General features: G+C 39.8%; 1 long non-coding RNA gene across 1 annotated transcript; it reads right to left on the minus strand.

The window, feature by feature from the left end:
- Positions 1-14,158: 14,158 nt before the first annotated feature.
- On the minus strand, positions 14,159-14,694 carry LOC131220568 (uncharacterized). The gene is made up of 2 exons (XR_009158690.1): positions 14,657-14,694; positions 14,159-14,568 (listed from the first exon to the last, which is right to left on the minus strand). It is a non-coding gene; the product is annotated as an uncharacterized LOC131220568 (long non-coding RNA).
- Between the last annotated feature and the right edge of the window lie 323 nt (positions 14,695-15,017).

The following is a 15,017-nucleotide window of genomic DNA, read 5'->3' on the forward strand; positions in this document are numbered from 1 at the left end:
CATAGGCCTCAAATACATCACAATGGGCCTTGCTCATGGGCCTCAGATTCAAGCAGGTAGGCCCCATCATATGGGCCTTAAATACAAGGCAGGTGGGCCCCATCATATGGGCCTCAAATATACATCATGATGGGCCTCATGGATGGGCCGTAAATACAGCAAGGTAGGGCCTCATGGATGGCCATAGATACATCAAGGTGGGCCTCATTGCTTGGGTCGTACTAATGGGCCAGACCATCTATAAGTGGGCCGCATCGATGGGTCACACCATCTACAAGTGGGCTGCATCAATGGGCCACAAATCCATCCGGGTGGGCCTCATGGATGGGCCATAAATACATCAAGGTAGGGCCCACTATATTCCCCATCCAATCTAGTCATAAGGTCACAGAGACCTAGATTAAGAGGGTAAATAAATTTCATATAGATCCAAAACTCCTGTGACCGAAAAAGGGGGGCTTCCAATGGTAGGCATTCATTCCCCACTGTTTCTGTAGTGTGGTCCACCTGATATATGGATCTGCCTCATTTCTCTTCCCAAGCCTTAAAGTGATCTCACTAGACAAATGGGCGGCTGGGTTGAAACACTTGTATCTTGGTGGGGTCCACTGCACGGACGGTGCAGGAAAAGCCCATATATCATGGTGGTTTCCACCTAGGATGGATGGTGTGGATATAAACCACATACATTAAGGGGGGTCCACGTCCTAAGACAGATGGACGGGATGGATATAGAACAAATATATCAAGGTAGGTTCCCATGGTCAGTGTGGACCCCACACATACATCTAGGTGGCCCCACATCTAAGCTATGGATGGGGTGGATATACATATCAGGGTGGATCCCCACCGTCCTGGAACGTTGGACGGTGTGGACATAGGACAAATACATGAAGGTGGGTCCCACCGTCCTTGCAGCTGGACGGTGTGGATAGAACACATAGTATGGGTCCCACGAGCTTAGGATGCCAACACAGCAGCTATATTGCTGGTGAAAGGTACACCAGCATATCTACTTCATTAAGGTGGGTCCCACATGGGGCCCACCATATAATATAATATATATACTACTATTATTATTATAATAACATGCTTGAGTCTAGCGTCCAAACTACGGACGATCTGGATGTGCACGTACATAAAGTGGGTCCACACGGTGGATGGTGTGGATCAAAACCCACATCATGGTGGTCCCACACGTGGACGTTGTGGATACAAAACATACATCACATGTGGGTTCCACACAACATGCTGACATCCTGACAGCAACAATGCAGCTGCTGTGAGCGCACACCAGCCAATCCGTGCACTATAAGTGGGTCCCACGTGGGGCCCATCATAACGTTGATTTTCCATCTAATCCGTTCATAAAATCACAAACACTTAAATAAAGAAGAAAAACAAATTTCATATCGATCCACAACTTTTGTGACCCAAAAACAAGGGTTTCAATGGTAGACGTTAAATCCCCAGCCGTTTCTTGTAGTGTGGGCTACCTGAGTTCCTTGTATAGCTGATTTTGGAGGTGACCCGCTGATTAAAGGGGACCTATCAAATGCACGGTGTTGATGTTCAACACACATCATGGTGGGGCATAAGGTGGGGCCCACTGATCCGCCCGTTCCAAGCACAGCGTCCCCTGGACGCTGACAGCAACAGCATCCGGAGCTTCTTCATTTATTTTTTTATTTTTTTCTAAGGATTTTGATAGGTAGGGCCCGCTTTAGGAAAATCCACACTGACTACTGGTCTCCCCGGCTTGTAATAGATCTAACAAGTCCAATATGCAATATTTTTCGGTGTATGAAAACATCAAGGCGGGCCTTAACAGTTAAAATCACTCAAAGCCACTGTTTCCTACATTATGGCCCGCTAGAGATTCGGATTAGCTTCATTTTTCGGCTCAACGCCTAAAATGAGATGAGAAAAAGGATGAATGGTGTAGATCAGATACATACATCAAGGTAGGGTCCATGTGAGCATGACCCACCAGCTTTTGAATTAAAGCTGATACGCATTTCCTTTCACGTTGTCCAGGAGGCTGCCGGATGATCCTCTATGGACGGTGGACACAATACGCCCATCAATGTGGGTCCACATACACGTGGCCCACCAGCTACATCCGTCTAGGTGAGCCTATACAACTTTGTATGGTGGAGATCAAATGGGCCACACCCATCACAAGAGAGGGAGAGACAGCGAGATAGAGGGGCCCGCCATTATGGGCTCCTCTTTACTTACAATCACATACATGAAAATAGGTCCCATCACAAATGGACTTTGCATCAAATATTAAGATCTAAGGCATGAGCACCCACCTTTTCCGCTTCTTCTTAGATCAATGGTAAGCTAAGCTCCTCGGCTTCGACTCTGATGGAGAATGATGGAGATTGAGTGGTTAGATTGGGTAGTAGGGAGGTGGGCCACACATGACTTCTTCCTCACCTAAGAAAACCATGGACGTTGTTTTTTTTTTTTTTTTTTTGGGGAGCTTGCTTGAAAATGGAGAAATGAGAGGGAGAGAGGTTGAGAGAGAGAGAGAGAGAGGGGGGGGGGGGGGGGGGATGGGTGATGGATGGAGTGAGTAATGGGTGAGTGAGTGATGTGTACTTGACATGTAAGGGATAAGTTGCTTTGACTTTGGGGTTGCTTTTGGGGATGGGACAAGTACTTGACATGTGAGGTGATTGATGGGATTGATTTGACATGTTACAGAGATTCTCTTGGAATTTCACAAATGCGCGGCGCTTTTTTAACTAAACGTGGGCCCACTTCTCCTGGCCTGGGTATCGCCTCGGTGCGTAATACACGGCGTTGGAACCACGGCGACGGCGCGTCGCAAGAATATAAGTTTCGAGTCGATTCGACTCTTATATACGGGACACGACTCAAGATCGCGCGCAAATGCGGATAACAGATCGCAAGTCGTCGGAATTTGAGTAGGAAAACCGCGGAAGTCTACGGAACGGTAAGGGCTAGGATACGGGTTTTACACTACAAGTTGGATGGCTGCAATTATGCCAACGACTTGTTTTCTCTAAACTGGCAAATTCTAAAGAAGCCCCGGTGGATGGGCAGCTACAGTACTTTGGCTATGATTTTTCCATAGCAGGATATTAATTGTGCCTTTCAATGTATAAATAAAAGCAATTAATATGAAAAAATATATATTTTCAAGTGACCAACCTGTGTAGTGTATAGTATTTATCACATAGAGTTGTCACCCTAGTTGGACGACTTATTACAGAGAAAAACATATACATAGTGGAGGTTCAGCTGAATTGTGGAAACTGTAGTTGTGTCATTTAATTGAAAATGTTAGTAATATTCATAAGAGGTGGAAATTCTGTGATTAATACAATATTTTTAAAATAGTTTTAAATTAGTGGAGGCTGCTCCTTCTCATATGTTCAACTCTTTTACAGAGTTGGGTGATCAGGAGGGGTATCTCTTGCGACCAGTAGGCAATCCGTGTTCTCTACGTTTCTGGACTTTGTGGCATGTATCCCTCACATGTTCACCGCTTTAGGACATGGGATGATTGTTTCGGTTCACCAGTTGAAGGTTTGGTACAAAGGGATGTTGTATGTGCCATTCATGGCGAGGATCATTTGATCAACAGTCTAGATCAAACTACAGATTGAAGGGTTGTCCTATGGCAACTCCATTGACCAAGACTGGAGGTTTCCTAACTTGAAAGCCACGAGGATTGTTTTCTTTATCTTTTTTTTAAAAAGAAAATACGCTAGATGCTGATCATTGAGAAGGAAACGGATTGGCTACTCCCCCTGCCATCAGCCAATGGCTGACGGTCGGTGCTCTGTGGGCCCCGTCATGATGTATGTGTTTCATCCATGCTGTCCATCTATTTTTCTAGATCATTTTATGATATGAGACCAAAAATTAGATATATCCCAATCTCAAGTGGACCACATTACAGGAAACAGTGTTGAATGAAGGTCGACCATTAAAAACTTTTTTGGGGCCATAAATGTTTTGGATCAAGCTGATCTTTGCTTTTCCCTTCATCTGGGTCTGTATGATCTAAACAACGGATTTGATGTCAAAAAAACAGCATAGTGGGCCTTAGGAGGATTTTAATGGTGGATATCGAATCACTATTGTTTTCCTTTGGTGTGATTTACTTGAGATTTATATCCCTCTCATTTTTGGGATCAAGCCCTAAAATGATCTGTAAAAATGTATAAACGGAATGGATGAAACATATACATCATGGTGGGGTTCACAGAGCACCGACCACCAGCCACTGGGCTGGTGGCAGGGGGAGTAGCCCATCCGTTTCCGATTGAGAAATCCTAGCCATCTGTTCAGCTGCCTGCAAATGGACGCTAAATAAAAGATTGATGCCTACATTCTTTCATTTTTTTTTTTCACTGTCTCGATAGTTTGATTAAATAACTTTGAAAAAGGGTTGCATATTCTGTTTGGTTGATTTGGGAAAAGCTTTTCTTCATTGAGCAATTGTAGGCGGTGTGCTTTCTTTTTTATAAACCTGGTAAATGTTCTTCTTCATTAAAAAATGAGACAGCACGTATTCTTTTATTCTTTTTTTTTTTTTTTTTTTGCTAAATGTACGAGAAGTAGAACTGTCAATGGGACAGGCTGGTCCATCCGGCTTTTGGGCCTGGAGCGCCTCAGGCTGGACTTGTGATGGGTACCAGGCCTCGAGGCTGGGCGTAAGCTTAAAATTCAGGCTCTACAGCCCAGCTGGAATCTGTCCGGCTGGACTATTACTTACTTGCAATGGCAGTTTCGTTATAAAAGAAACTATGGGTATGTTCTTCCTCCTCAATCACTAGGCGTTTCACCATATATTAGGCTCAGGATCCAAAAATCAAACCTATCTGTTATTTAGGTGGACCACACAATTAGAAACAGTATAGAGGGCAACTTTCACCTTACAAACTATTTCCCTTGGTATGGCTTATATGAATCACATATCGGTGTGATTTTTTGGGTTTTGGGTGTAGGTTCTATGCCATGTATGGCTCAAATATTGGATGGAGTGGATTTTACATAAACATCATGGTAAGCCTTGTAAAAATCAAGGGTATACATCTATCTCCTAAATATGTCTGTTGGTGTGCCCCACCTTAATTACATGTCAGCCTGATTTTATTTGCCCAATGCCTATTCTGAGATAACACGTAATGCCCACAGTGGATCTCACTTACACATCATGGTGGGCCCCATAAAAAATCAAGGATAGGATTCCTATAATTATTTTTTTTATCATTAATACTTTACTCTCAATTTTTTAGGCGTCCCACCATGATATGAATGTGAAATTTGCTCCTACCATTAGATGCGTAATCACAAGTTAGGACTAGGACCAAAAACTCAGGCTCTCTTGTGATTAAATAGGGCCACAACAACGGAAATAGTTGAGAGAGATTTTTTCATGGTTCATCATGATGATTATATGATATACACTCCAACATTATATGCCATAAGAAAAAGTAAGTCTATGATCCAAAACAAGAACCCCACATGTAAAACAGAAGAGCCACGTCAAGGAAAACAGTTTAGAGGGTGAATATTACCCTGTATGATATTTCTAATTATATGGTCCCCTAGAATCATGGGTGAGACTTATTTTTGGGCCTTGGTTTGGTTCTACCATGCGGTGATGTACCTAGCGGTCACCGTGGATTTTACATAACTAACATGGGGCGGTCCATTGAAGGCGCTTTCTTTTTCACTCTCTCTTCTCCCTCTACGGGCACCATTAAGCTTTTGGTTGCAGAGCCTTCGACTGAAGGTGCTTTCTCTGTCACTCTTTCTACCAGCGAGAGACATCCTTATCAACCTCCTCCACCAAGGAAAAAATCCACCGCACCCTCAAGCAAACTGATATCACCTATGTTCATGTTTGAGATTTTTTTCATGAGGTTTAATTTTGAGCTTAGGCTTGGGTTGAGTTCAGGCCAGGCTCAAGTTGGACTGTTTTGGCCTGTCACTAGCCTGTGCTGAATTTGGACTTTGGTTCAAAAAAGCAGGCCAGGTTTGGATAAAGAGGTTTGGATAAAGCTTGTCACCGCCCTAACCAAACCCATTACTTGGCACGTGAGGTGGAAGGCATCTAAACTAGGGTGTCAATGGGTCGAGCTTTAAAAAATAGAATTTTGAGTAGGCTGGCCTGACAACCCGACCCAAATCAGTTCAAAATCCAGGCCGAGACCTACCTCAAGCCCAGCCCACAGCTCTAATCTAAACCGGTGTTGGATTAGCAAACCTGGACACTATTTGCCTTTGCCCCGCCCACAAAAAGTTCCCATGGTTGGAAGTTATGTGGTCCAACGGAGACTCCAGTGAGCAATCCACTCCCTTTTTAAAAAAATAAAACATAAAAATAACTTCATTTTGCATTCATATGGGAAGATATACAAATATTTTGGGTGGGCCACACAAAAACCTATGGCCGCACCTATCCTGTATCAATCCTAAGTATCTACAAATGAACAAACTACCCGCCCATCTTGACTGCACCTAAACCTACCCTATAGAGGAAAAAAGAGAGCAATCCGCTCCCTTAATCAGTTTATAGGGCTTACAGGAGAATAAAAGTCTAAAAATCAGATAGATCCAAAAATCAGTTGAGCTATGCCACAGAAAAGAATGGGGATTTAACACCCACCATTGGAAACTTTCTAAAGCCCACACAAGTTTTGCCACAGAAAAGAATGGGGATTTAACACCCACATTGGAAACTTTCTAAAGCCCACACAAGTTTTGGGACAGGATGATATTTGTGCATATAGTTTATCTATTGGTAACCTAATGAATGGTTTGGATAGAATATAAACATCATGGTTGGCTCAAGGAAAGTTTCAACAGTAGTTGATGTTTTCATTCTTACTATTTCCTTTCATGTGGCCCACCTATGTTTTGGATCTGCATAATTTTTGGATTCCTACCATATTAGGATATATTTAGAAGTTGAAGTACGGAAGGGAATCTCTGCGAGCCCCCACATAAGCTTCCAACAGCAGGAACTTACTGTGGGTTGGGTTCGGTGGGGTGGGCGCATGGGCAATTCGTGTCCACAGAACCTCCGTGCTTTTAAAAATCACTACCCTTATTTTCTACCGACCAGCTAGTTTACTCATGCATTTGTGGCCCACCTGATGAGTGAAAAGTACTGATATTTGGCACAGATCATTTTAACAGAAGGCGTCGTAAGGAGGATGGAATGGATATTTCACAGGTAGGCCATTCCATAAAGTGAGGTAAACGAACGGATGCCCGTGAAATAACATTTTTGTGAAAGTAGGGGTCGTTTGAATAGTAGTAAATGGGGGCAAGTAGTGAAGATTTACTAGCAAATCATTTAATATTGGTATTTAGATGCACTAATTTACTTGTAAATCATTTAGATGCACTAATTTACTCGTAAATCATTTAGTATTTGTAAATGATTTACCACGTCAGAGGAAACAATAGTTGTTAACCACTAAAAACTTTTTGTCGGTCACACTGTTTTGGATCAAGCTGAAATTTGTTTTCCATTAAAACACTTTTGTGGGTCACACTGTTTTGGATCAAGCTGTTTAACCTTATCAACAGGTTAGATTTGAAAAAAAAAAAAAAAACCATCATGAACCCTTGGAAGCCTGTAATGGTGAGCATTCAATGACGATTGTTTCCTGTGGTGTGATCCACCTGAAATTTGCACCTTCTTCATTTTTGGTATCACGCCCTAAAATCAGCTTGCAAAACATATGGTCGGCGTAAATATGTATAAAAGCAGCCCAGTTACTCTCATCCTTTGCCAAATCCACGTGCACCTTTCATGTAGTCACGTATAACAAGGTGTCATGTTGTAGGACATTCTCTCGTGTCAGGTATGTTGGACGTGCTCTTTTACCACCTTGGGGCCATTATATCAACGGTAAGGATCACTGCACATACAAACTGAAAAGACGTAGTACTTTCACAAATTCTTGGGACAGGTGCCATCTTTAAGTAAAGCCACACCTCTGTGTATGGGACATTGTCTTCTGCTTCAAGTCCTCCTAATCGCTTGAACCACGTTACCAAAATTTCCAACCGGTGTAGTTTTCACGCTAAAATGGATAGGACGTGCCTTTTTACAGATAAAGATGAAAGTCTTAATGCCCAAAAATAAGTTGATCTCATTTTAAATAATAGTAATTAAGGAAGAGAAATTAAGATCTTTATTTATTTTATTTTTTTAACACACCCACCCACACCCCAAACACTTACATACCCACCTACACCACATGCATGGTCACCCAATCCCTGGTTTCGGGGTTGAAATAGAGTATATCTACCACTGAGCCATGGAACCGGACTGATGTACAGTGGGTTGCGGACACTTCCATGGCAAAGAAGCACCAAAGAAGGCCCATTTGGAGGCGGAAATGATCCAGACTGTCAGAACCTTAAAACAGTCGTATCTCACAAATTAGGATGGTTTTTTTGACACATCATATATGATTTTGGGGTAGGAGAAGCTACTTTATCTAACTAACCTAGCATCTCACAAATTAGGATGGTTTTTTTGACATCATATATGATTTTGGGGTAGGAGAAGCTACTTTATCTAACTAACCTAGCTATGCCGCATTGTCACGTCAGATTTGTGAGATTCCATTAGATCAACGGTCAAAAATCCCATTTAATTTTGTTTTTAGTATAAATAGTAAGTTTTAGTTTGCATATAACTTTGGATCCTTTGAGTTCTAGGAGCCGTGCCCAACATGAAAAAGAATTAGAAAAGTTAGGAGAATAATGTAATTAGGGCAAATTGGACACTTATTATTTTGGACGAAAACTATGAAATATAAGTAGGAATGGAGACCATCTGTAAATAGTAAGTCTACTATTTATAGTAAGTCACGTGTGAAGCCTGTATTTTTTTAAAAATAAAATAAAATTTAAGTTCAAAAATTTTGAATTTAATTTTGAGTGAGAGGGAGATCCGTCAATCTCATCTTATCCCTCATCGTATCTTTCTTTATTCAAACTCTCCATCGTACCTCGTAGTCTCCCAGCAAACCATCTCTCTTATAAATGGAGCATGTGAGAGAGAGAGTTCTAACAACACTCAAAGAATCAGATAAACAAACTCGTAGAAAAAAAATGAAAAAGAAAGTAGGAGAGAGGCTTTTGAAATTCATCTATTCAGGTTAGTATAATGATTTTCTCTCTGTTTTCTTTTCGCAATAGTTTAATTCAGTATTGCTCTATACATTGAATGAATTTGATCAATCAAATATCCATTATTTACATCTAACTCATCAATGTGGAAAGGTACATTGATGTGCATGACTTTAGGATTGATGTGCAGAATGTAGAATTTTTCCATGATGGACAATAATTAATATGATTTGTACACTTCAAGGGTTTTATAAGTCTTAATTATTTAATAATTTTAAGAATCAGACCTATTTGGCACCTCAATGAACTGTACCGATCATAGATTTACAAAGGTTCTTCCTTAATCTAAGGAAATTGAATTAATACCAAAAGAATAATTCTCTATGCAAGTTACAACTTGGCACATGGAATTATATGATATAATTTGAAATGTTTGATTAAATCCTCACCATTTATCATATTTTTAAAAATAAAATAAAATAAAATCTTAAATTTCAGACCGATCAGACAATTGGATGAGTCGAATCGGTATGAGAAAATGGTAGACAATAAATCATATGTTAATTTATTGTGTGAAACTATTGAATGGTTGAGATTTAACTCAATCTGCATCGACTATCAAAATTCAGACATCAGATGATGATGACGTCCTAATTTGATGATCGATCTAACCATCTAGTAGGCCGTATTAACCAATCAATGTGATATTTAATAATTATAATTAATTAAGATATGGATTGTCAAATCAAGATGCTCATCAATTGTCCCTTGAAATTGTTCAAGTGACAATTAATGGTTGTTGGCCTTGATCCTTCTACCAAAGGTAATTCGAACATTAAATTATCAAAGTAAATGAATCCCCTCAAATTTGTGTAAATCATCACAAACTGCATAAAAATTCAAAATTTCAGGGTTAAAATATATTTTTTTGCAAAGTCAAGGGTTCTGTCATAATATTTCAGAATATTACAGAATGCAGCATGAACTTTCAGAAAAAATCAACTTTCAAGGCAGTTACTGAAAACAGCCTGAATTTATAAAAATTTCATGGGGCAAATTCTAACAGTACCTTAAAGTTTGAAATATTATTTTCTAATTTACGAATTCATTTAAATGAGACATCTGAAATGAAATTAGATGAATCACAGATGGAGCCCCACCATGTGAACTAGTAAGATTAAAAATAATTTTCATTTATGTGATTTAAAAAATTTTTGATTCAAATAAAGCCATCGATTTACGGAATCATTTCTACCGCATCAAGGTGAGTGATCTCGATGTGTTTCTCCTCTAGTAAGTTAAAATAGATTGATTTTTTTGATATGTTGCATACTTATCATAATGTAGTTGTTGTGTACTTTTACTTGATTTAGAAGAACGTGTGATTTCTGTATTAATTTAATAATAATGATATGATTTGATTAATGTGTTAGAATACTTAATTATATAAGTTTATGTATTGATGCAACTTATATATTGAATTATTAATTGGACATGAATTGAACGATATACTGATATTATTGGATAATATTGGACTGTTGATTCAAATATGAAAATCGGAATGAACTATACAATGTATGATTCACTACTACTTATTATCTTTGTTCATTTTTTATTTGCTTGCACAACATGTGCCGAATTCCTAGGGGACTTCCCTAGATGGTATACATGGTAGAATCGTTACCAAAAGCCCACTATATTTGTGGAAGTCTACTCATGGAGTAGATGCGAGCCTTGCCTATGTCTACTAAATAGTAAAAGTTTGCTAAGGGGTAGATTTGTGTTTGATAGGTTTCCAACTTAAGCAAGTGGATGGATTCTCACATGATGCATTCATGCATTGCATAATATTTTGCATTTTCTTTTTAAACTTATATTGCATATGATTACTGTTATTCTATTGTAATTTGATACGAAGAACTATGTCGAAACTTCTTACTAGGTCTGGCCAGCTTATCCTGTATTGATGTAAAACCGTACAGATGTGATTGAGGGTGAGCCGTTGGCTAAAGAACAAGAGTACGCAGTCGATCTGAAAAAGGATCTAAGGGACACATGGCCCTACTTGACAGAGGAAGAAGTTGTTGCCCTGAACCAACAATAGTTATAACTTTAATTCTATTTGATGTTCTTAGATTATTAATTATGTCTTTGAAGTTGTTGGACAATTTTATTTTATTTTTTTCATTGCATAGGACCCCAAATGGAAGTGTCCTTAATTATGTTTATAACTGATGATTGGAACGAATGGTTGATTTCGTATTAATGAGATGTGATTGAGTATGAGTGAAACTTAGATCTATGGTTGAACTACTATATAGGCGAATTTTTATAAGCATATTTAATAGTTTAAGTATTCTTATTGTACAAGTCATGACATGAATCTCGGGTCCAAAGTATATACCAATTATCTGAAATCAGACATCATGTACTTAGGGTGTTTGAGCCTAAAACTCTATCCTAAGTTTGAGCTCATTATTTAAAGGATTGTAATTTCATTTTCTATCATCATTAAATTTATTTCAAATTTATTAGAAATTATTTCTACTTTTATCCGCTCGATTCGAGGAAGCTCTGTGAGGAATCTAGAGAGCTCCATGGATTCAGAATAGATATTCCATGGAGGATGGTGATTGACATCATCACATCCCTCTGTATGTCAGGGACCTAAAACTTAATGCGATGAGCTCATTTGCCCCTTCATGTCTGTTGTAGAGGATTGCCTACGTAGCGGGTTTCTCCAAATGTGCCAAATTGCCCCTTCATGTCTGGTGTCCTACCGGTTAAGTTATTGTGGGCCACCATGAAAGTAGATAAGGTGTAGAGCTCAATTAGCTGACGAGGAATTAGCCCGGTCAATCTACAGACGTTGGAAGAGAGAAAAAGGAAGTGGAGCATTGTGAGGCGGGAGATGATAGATGAGGAGATTTGCCCACTGAGTCTATTCCTAGAGAGATCAAGTAATTAGAGAGATGGCAAGTTGCTGAGACATGGAGGAATGCTCCCTTCCAATTCATTGACCCCTTGGAGATTCTCATGATTGCACAAAGCTACAAAAATGAACAATGTAATTACTCGTATCACTACAAAATTCAGGTGAGCATTTCTACCCCTACCATTTCTTGTGGTGTGGTCCACTTAAGTTTTGGATTTGCCTAATTTTGCCCTCATGTCCTCGGATCAGCTGGCAAAACAGAATGGCATTGAGATGTCGCAGTGGGTCCACATTTTTGTTGCACCCGGGCGGTGTCATGGGAAGTAGGAAATAGGAGATTCACATCACTTTGAATTAGGAGGACAATCTGCAGTCCTGTGGGGCTTTTCAAGCTTTATATGGAACCTCTACTCTATCAATCAGGTTATCCTTGATGTTTGGACCTAAGAGCAAAAGATCGGCCAGATACACAATTTCGGTGGGCCATACCATCTAGAACCACAGTGATGGGACAACAACCGGATGTTTGTGTGTGGGCCACCAAGGGGTGTCTCTCTCTCTCTCTCTCTCTCTCTCTCTCTCTCTCTCTCTCTCTCTCTCTCTCTCTCTCTCTCTCTATATATATATATATATATATATATATATATACACACACACACACACTTTAATCAAACATATTAATAGGTGTAACTTACTAAGATGAAGAGAAAACACAAAATTCTGTGAAACTCAAGCGTGCAACACCGTGTGAATATAAGGTTTTTGGAGAAACTTTAGCATTAACCATTTTTTAGGCCTAAAGTAATTATGTTTGGGAAAATCTTTTGTATGTATGGTGAAAATAAAGGGCGTCACCTAAATGATGGAGAGGGTTTTACATATAAAGCATGGTGAGCCACATAAAGCTTGTTCTTTCTTGCCCTGAGTGTAGCAAGGGTTATCAACGTTTCCAATTGAACACAACTTATCTCTGAGCTTCGGTAACATAGAGGCCAACCATGATGTTTTTGTTATATCTAGTCCGTCCATCCATTTAGATAGCTCATTTTAGGACATGAACCCAAATACGAGGAAGATCCAAAACTCAGGTGGGTTACTCCTAAGGACAATGAAGATAGAAATGCCCATTGTTAGAGGCTCTGGATCAGGCTGATTTTTTGTGTTTTTCCTACATCTTGACGGATTCTACTTATGAACAGGTTGATGGGATATAAAGAGCACGTGGCCCAATAAGGTTTCAATGGTGGCATTTCCATCGCTACTGTTTTGTGAGGTGCGGCCTACTTAGTTTGGGACCTCCATTGTGTTTGGGCTCATGTCCTAAAATGAACCAATGAAATGGACGGATGCAGTGGATAACACAAATGTCACGGTGGGCACCACAGACATTGGGTTGCAAGAATCCTGTAACCCCGGGTTACAAGGAGAGACCTAGCCATGCACTGCCGCCCTGCTTTGACAGAGGTGAGTTGTGTCAATCCTTGTTAGACAGAGCCCGTGCAACCCAAAGCTCTGTGAGGCCCACCATGATGTCCATCTGAAATCCGTATTCTCCATTAGTTTTGCAAGGTCATGTTAGGATGTGACTCAAAAAATGTGGCAGATCTAAAATTCAAGTGAGCCACACCACAAAAAACAATGGGAATGAAAACATTGACCATTGAAGCCTCCCTGAGGTCCATGCTGATATTTACATTCCATCCAATCCATTCATAAGGTGATTCCCATTAGGATGTAGGGAAAGCACAAATAGCATTCTGATCCAAAACTTCTATGGGCCACAATGAAGTTGACAGCGGGCATTCGGTCCCCAATGTTTCTTGTGGCATGTCCCACCTGTGCTTCTTTTCCCATGTGGCGAGAATAATATGACAAAAATATGTAATTTTATTTTCTCCTACTACTGGACGCAAGAATTATATCACAAAAAGCCTCTTAGAATGTGAATTCTCAAATGCCATCTTGAGGTGCATGTGAAAGACTCACAACTTCCTTGGAGATCTATCAGTAAGATCTAAGTGCTCTTAACTTGGAGATCTAGGGACCCATTGATCCAATTATTTCCCAAATCCAAAATGCAAAAAATTAAAAAATAAATAATAAAAGAATTAAACGGGGAGTTTAGACATATGATTGATGTTATCAATTTTGATTTAATTTCTTTACAATTAATCAACTTACATTTAGAGGACAAGGATCCTTCCAAATTAATCCAGCGCAAATCAAAGCTCCCAAGGGATGAGATTGCACCCAAATACGGTATAATGCTTCTATTGAAGCCATTCCCACTTAGGCCTAGATGCTCTAATTAAGTTGCCCAATCATGACAACATTTCAAAACTTGTCTGGAACTCTGAACGAATTGTCCGCTAGAGACATACTCTTGAGGAATGAAAGGGTACCCCAATATGGTAGGATGCTTTCCTTGAAGGAGAGGAAGCTCAGGTCAAGGTTCTCTACCTTGCTCAATCTAGACTATCTTTTGAAGCCTGCACATAGGTGACGTCATGTGTTAAGGATGTGCTTAGAGGAGGTGAAAATCCTAACTATTCTTCACCTTTAATTAAAATAAAATACCTTTATTTTCAACATGCTGGCTTAAATCTTGTGCTCAATGTTCACTTCCCAAGTATAGGGTTGTGATGTAGTAATAAACTTGGTGAGACCGAGGTCGAATCCTCAGGGACTGAAACCTGTACATAATCTGAAATAGCTCTCCCCTTCTCAACCTAGCTCTCTCCACTGTCCATTACAAGTGGTACCCACCTGATGAGCGACCCACCCTCACAAGAAAAACCAATGCATTGCTTGTTTTCACTGGTCAGGAATTAAATTATATGATAAAACTAAGCACGATATTTCCAATGAAGTCAATTAGCTAGTTGGGTAAAGTCCAAAAATCATACCATTGATCTTGGTTTCCTCCTCCAATCTCTAA

Source organism: Magnolia sinica, chromosome 12, assembly GCF_029962835.1.
Source record: "Magnolia sinica isolate HGM2019 chromosome 12, MsV1, whole genome shotgun sequence".
NCBI classification, from domain to species: Eukaryota; Viridiplantae; Streptophyta; class Magnoliopsida; order Magnoliales; family Magnoliaceae; genus Magnolia; species Magnolia sinica.